Source organism: Zootoca vivipara, chromosome 2, assembly GCF_963506605.1.
Source record: "Zootoca vivipara chromosome 2, rZooViv1.1, whole genome shotgun sequence".
Classification (NCBI taxonomy): domain Eukaryota; kingdom Metazoa; phylum Chordata; class Lepidosauria; order Squamata; family Lacertidae; genus Zootoca; species Zootoca vivipara.
The window spans coordinates 119,046,114-119,052,239 of NC_083277.1; positions in this window are offsets into that span (position 1 = coordinate 119,046,114).

A 6,126-nucleotide genomic window follows, 5' to 3' on the forward strand; every position below is an offset into this window, starting at 1 on the left:
ACATTTCCCAGGATTCCTCGGGAGAGGAGCATGTAAGGCTTTAACTGCATGGTGTATATGCAACAGAGCTGGCCCACTCATAAGGCTGGGTCAGGCGGCTGCCTCCGACAGCGCCCTCCAAGGCGCATCACCACCATCCCCCCACCGAGCACTGCCGCCAGTCTCCCCAGCCTCTGGGGGCACAGAGAGACCAGCAGAAAAGCTCTGTGGAATGCCTCCCCTCCTGCCAAGTTGGCGCAACAACATATCTAAAACCATAAAACATCGAGGGTTAGAAACCTTCCGATGCAGGGCTGCCTTCAGGTGTCTTCTAAAAGTTGAGTAATTCTTTAACTCCTTGACATCTGATGGGAGGGCGTTCCACCACTACCAAGAAGGGAACCTCTGCCTCGTTCCCTGTAGCTTCACTTTTCGCAGTGAGGGAACCAGCAGAAGACTTTTGGGGGAGTCCAGTGTCCAGGCTGAACGATGGGGGTGGAGACGCTCCTTCAGGTATACTGGGCCAAGGCCATTTAGGCCTTTAATCAGCACCAACATTGGTAGATTAGACCAGTAGTCTTCACCCCTTTCAGACACAAGGATCAATTTTTAACACTTTCAGGTGCAGGACCCACTTTTAATAGCTACACTGGGAATGTATTTTATTGCAAGTTATTTTATCTGTTTCATTGTTATGTTTCATTGTTGTGTTTATTTTTGCTGCTGCTGCTGCTTTGTAACTGTTGTGGGTCACCCTGAAAACGTTTACATTGAAAGGAGACATAAGTAAGCATTTAAAATGAATGAATTTTACAGGTGAACAATCTAGTAAAAATCATGAATGGCCGGACCTCCAGGAAATATTACTGGATACACACGCATGCCACTGTACATGGTCTAGTAGAAAAATATCCTTGAGGAAATACAGGAGGTGTCATCTTCTAGGAATTCCATGCCTCTTCCTCAGAGGAGATAGCTCCAGGGCCTCATCTAGATAGGATCCTGACACTCAGCATATTTATCCAATGTTTGGGGATGATGGGAGTTATAGTTCAACACTATCCAGAGGGCACCACATTGGCTAACCTTGGCCTTATGTCTTTGTAGGACACAGGGCTGTAAAAAGCTTTCCTGCCAGGAGAACCCAGCTGAGGATAAGATATCTTATAGCATGACTTTACTGGACATTCCACCTCTGCAGTCCCCTCTCATAGCTGCCAAGTCTCCCGTATTCCCCAGGAAACCCCCATTTTTCCAGCTGTTCCCAGCCAGAAAAACGATTTTTTTTTGTTTTCCCCCAGTTTATTCTGGCGCGGTGGCCATTTTGGAACTGGGCGGAGCATGCTCAGAAGTGACTTTTGATGCTGCTGTGCCCAGTTCCAAAATGGCTGCAGCGCGACTTCTGGTGTGGCGGCCATTTGGGAACTGGGCACAGCAGCATCAAAAGTCACTTCTGAGCATGCTCCGCCCAGTTCCAAAATGGCAGCAGCACTACTTCCGGTCCGATCCCTTATTTCTCAGGCAGGAACTTGGCAGGTATGTCCCCTCTTTGATTCCAGAAAACAGTCTCGTGGTCAGGAGATCTTCCTCTGTGTTCCACTGATGCTATAACATTTATGTTTGGATCAGAAAGTTGCTGCATCTGATATCCTCATCCTCTTCCTCCACCCACCACCCACTGGCCTAATATTATCTCAGACCAGATCATTCCACGAAGCACAATCCTATTAACCACAGCAGATGAAAGTCAAAATTGTCTCTCTTGCTTAGACACAGTGAGCTCTGCTGTGAGCACATTAACCCAAAACACTCTCTGAAACCAGTGACTAACCTAGTCAAGGAGATTAACATTTCCCTTAGGGAGACAAAGCCTCAAAAGCCATACTGTCTTATGTCTAGGTCTATTGTTCTAGAGACATTACAGTATATGTGACCAACAAAAATATCAGGTGTATGTCTGCTACCACTCTCCTGCTCCATCAAATCAAGGAGCACCCATGTCCTAAAACATCACACAACACATTGTCTCCACCACCACCACCTCTGCACTTTATCACATTGGTTGCCACTAGAAGGGAGTGGCACCAAGTACAACACAAGGATTTGTCGGGACCACAAACCAGGCAACTGGTTTATTTCAAAGGTGCCTGCACCAGCTCTATAAATGTCTTGGTGGGAGAGACCCAGCACCTGCACTTTGTAAAGAGGTGCACAGGGCTGTAACAGCTCATCAGATGAATGGCCTCCTGATCTCTACCAGCTGCCTGAGGCATAAAGAGGAAGAAGTAAAAACATATACAACAAGCTCACAGTGGACTCTTGGATTCTTTGATGTGCTGCCATTATGCTGCTTGACAAATTGTGTGTTTTATGATTATGGAGCACCAAAAATTTAATAATAATAATACCTTTATTGTCATTGTACAACCTGTGTGCAATTAAATTAAACGAGCCCCCCCCCCCAACACTCAATCTCTTATCGAACAACACACCACCTCACAAGTCAATTTCGCTATGTTATTTTCCATTCAACAGCCTAACAGCCCACGGATAGAAGCTATTTTTTAGCCTGTTGGTACGGTTGATAATACTTCTGTATCTCCTGCCCAAGGGTAGAAGATTAAAGAGGTGATGGCCGGGGTGTGAGTCATCACTGAGAATTTTTCTCGCTCTTCTAAGGCAACGATCCCTTGCGATGTCATTCTAGCGGACTCAAGGGACAGCCCATGATATCATGTGCTGTATTCACCACCCTCTGTAGAGACTTTCTGTCTGTGGCTGTCGGGCCTGCATACCACAGAAAATATATAGGATTGGTGCAACTGCCGATGTTGCTAGTATTAATAATCATAGTAATTAGAATAATCCCAATGGATATTGCAGTCTATGAGTGACAACGCTGCCTGTGTGAACTGGCTCCAGGTATCATTGCCAGCAATTGAGTTGCTGGCAGTATTCTCCACTAGAGAGAATCTGGTTCCTTCTAATTCTTTGACTCAAACCCCCAAACTACTGCCAAGATGCTGGAGATGCTGACCAAGACACATTTCATAATGTTTTTGGAGGTATACCTAAGAAGTTTTTGTGTGAAAACTAAAGTATGAATGAGGCAAAAGCATGTCCCATTCACATGACTGGATACATATGGATCTCAAAGGTGCACTCATCAGGAAACTAAAGCTAATAGCAGACTGTTAGCAGTGTGCCCTATTTGATGTCCGGTCCAGTTTGCTGTCTTATAATATATGGAACAAGTCATAGCTTACAATGAAGGATGAGTATCAACAGATTGCATCAATGGCTCTTTAAAGTAAGAGATTTTGCCATACACTTACAATACTGCCAGCTCTGTTTGTGTTGTTTATTCCCGCAATCTGCTGTCTTTTTTTAAATTTATTGTTTATTTAACATAGTTATTATAAAATACAAACAAGCTTTTACAAATACACACATAAATATATATTTCAAATAAGTGCATATATATGAAAAAAGAAAGAAAGAAGAAAAAGAAGAAGAAAAAAGAAAAGGGAAAAAGAAAAGTTGGAAGGATTTCTTAGGAAGTATGTTCATTTTGACAACTGATATTCTGCCCCATAATGAAAGATGTAATTTATTCCACAATTCCACATCCTCCTTGATTTCCCTCCAAACGCTCTTCAAGTTGTCTTCATACAGATTTATACTTTTTGGTGTCATCCAGAGACTTTACCTTGTTTTTAATTTCTAGGCCTATCAGTTGCTGTAACTCTTCCCTCTCCTTTGCATCCATATTCTTAGTTATTAACATCGTTTTTCTATAATTAACCTTCAAAGCTGCCACCTTCCCATATGTGTTAATTATTTCTAATGCTGTTGGTATATTTTCCTTTGGATCTTGTGTTGTTATTACTAGATTGTCTGCGAAGGCTCTCACTTTATAGGTTTTCCTTCCAACTACTATTCCTTTTAACTCACTTTCATTTCTGATATTATTTAGGATAAATTCTATCACCATAATGAATAGCAGAGGTGAAAGAGGACATCCCTGTCTTGGTCCTTTAGTTATCGGGAAGGTTTCGGTCACACTTACATTTATTATTTATCTAGCTTTTTTTTGGTCATAAATTGCTCCTATTGCTTTTTTCATTTTTCATTTTATTCCCATTATCTCTATTTGTTGTCTCATAAACTCCCCAGAGACATTATCAAATGCCTTTTCTGCATCAAGCAGCAGTAACGCCGCTTTCTTATCTAAATTCTAAATTAAATACCTAAATTCTAGGTATTCCAGTATATTCACTATGTTCCTAGTATTACTTGATATATGCCTCCTGAGATCAGGTGAGTTACGCCTTGTCACCCGTTTCTGTCTCTCTCTCGAGATATCAGGAGCGCAGATTCTCAGGAGTATGGGCTTTGCAGGACTGGGGCCCTTCTGAGCTTGTGCTGGAGAAGCAAAGCGCGGCTGCTCAGGTGAAGCCACTTGATAACGCACTGCACCTGGTGGCAAGAGCCGGGAGGGATATAAGCCCAGCCTTTCCCTTCGGCTCTTTGCCACAGCATCGCGTTCTCTGCCTCACTGCGTCTGGCCGCTTGCTTCCTGCCTCCTGATCTTCGGACCCTCGCCTTCATGATTCCTGCCTCCTGACCCTCACCTTCGTGACTCCTGCCTCCTGACCTTCGCCTGCCTGACTCCCTGCTTCTTGACCTTTGGACCCTTCCATTCGCAACTCCGGGCTGCCTGACCCTTGGCCCCCTCACTACCCAGACTCTCTGCCCTGCTCCCGCACCGCCATCTTGCCCCCGGTCCTGATGTCCTCAGCCGGGACTTCAATCGCCCGCCGACTGGACCGTGACACAGATCCCCACCCAACTGTAGGCAAAGTGCTCTGGAAGTCCAGCTGTCTTTGCCTTTTGTACTTGTCTACAGAACTTTTCTACAGAACTGTCAGTTGTTATATGAGACACATCAGCATCCATTTACTGAAGCCAGCATGCACCTGAACACTGGATGATGTTGCCAAAAGGCAAAACAAACCTTTCAAGAATTTTCTCTTGCTTGCATCTCACATTTAAGAGGCTGAGAGTCTGAACCCCATGCATTCATGTTCTGAAAGGTTTCTCATTGTGTGCCTTCCTGGCTGCTGCAGTCACAGGAAGGGAAACTGAGAGAGGCTTCACAGAGTGAACCTTGGCCATAATACACCACAACTGTGCCCCAAATAATTGTTTTGGGGATGTAGGGGCAGAGAAGGGAGCACCAGAGGGTCTGAATACCCCCATGTTTGGCTGAAGCTCAGTTGAAGGGGAATGGTACAATAGAGCAGAACTCCCATCAGCCCCAGCCAGCATGGGAAATAGGGGTGATGGGAGTTGTAGTCCAACACCTACTAGACGGTGTCGTGTTGGGTACCCTTTAGCAAGATAATTTGCTGTTGTCCTGGATATTGATACTGGTATCTCAAACCACATCAGAGGGAAGCAGGCTGAATAAGCCAGCACACCAACTGCCCAAGATCCCTTGCTTAGTGCATTGGTGAACCCTTGCTAAATGGCCCTGAGCAACATAGAAGTGTAAAGGTCCAAGCTAGATCATTTCACCTTTAAGTGCCTGCCTCCTTTTAGTTCTTGAATCTGTTGGAGGAATGATGCCTACCTTAGAGCTGTCCCTGGTCCTGGAAGGGAAAGCGGGAAGAGCAGTCACAGTAAAGTGAGGAAAGGTTTGCTATCGCTGCTCTTGTAGACCAAACATAATTCTTGCATTGGGTGTGAAAGGTCAACAGTTCAATTTCCAGTCATGCTCTTGGAGACATGTAAGCAGATCTGAAGAAGGGAGCACAGCCAAAGCACACACATTGCATGAGAAAGAACCAGATTTAAACCCCAGCATTTCCGATTAGATGATTCTCAAGTACCAGGATTGAAAAGGACCTCTACCTAAAAGAGCTTGGAGATCTGTTGACAATCCAAGCAGACGGTGCTGGACTAGATGGATCAATACTTTGATTTAGGGAAAGGCTGCTCTGTATATGCCCTTTGTGTAGACGGTGCCGGCTGCTCTGTGACTGGCATCACTCCTACTTCAGGCCAGACAGGGAAGCAAATGAGTAAAGAATTGAAGACTGGGCAGAGTAGATGTGGGGACTGGATTCATATCAAAACCTTGTA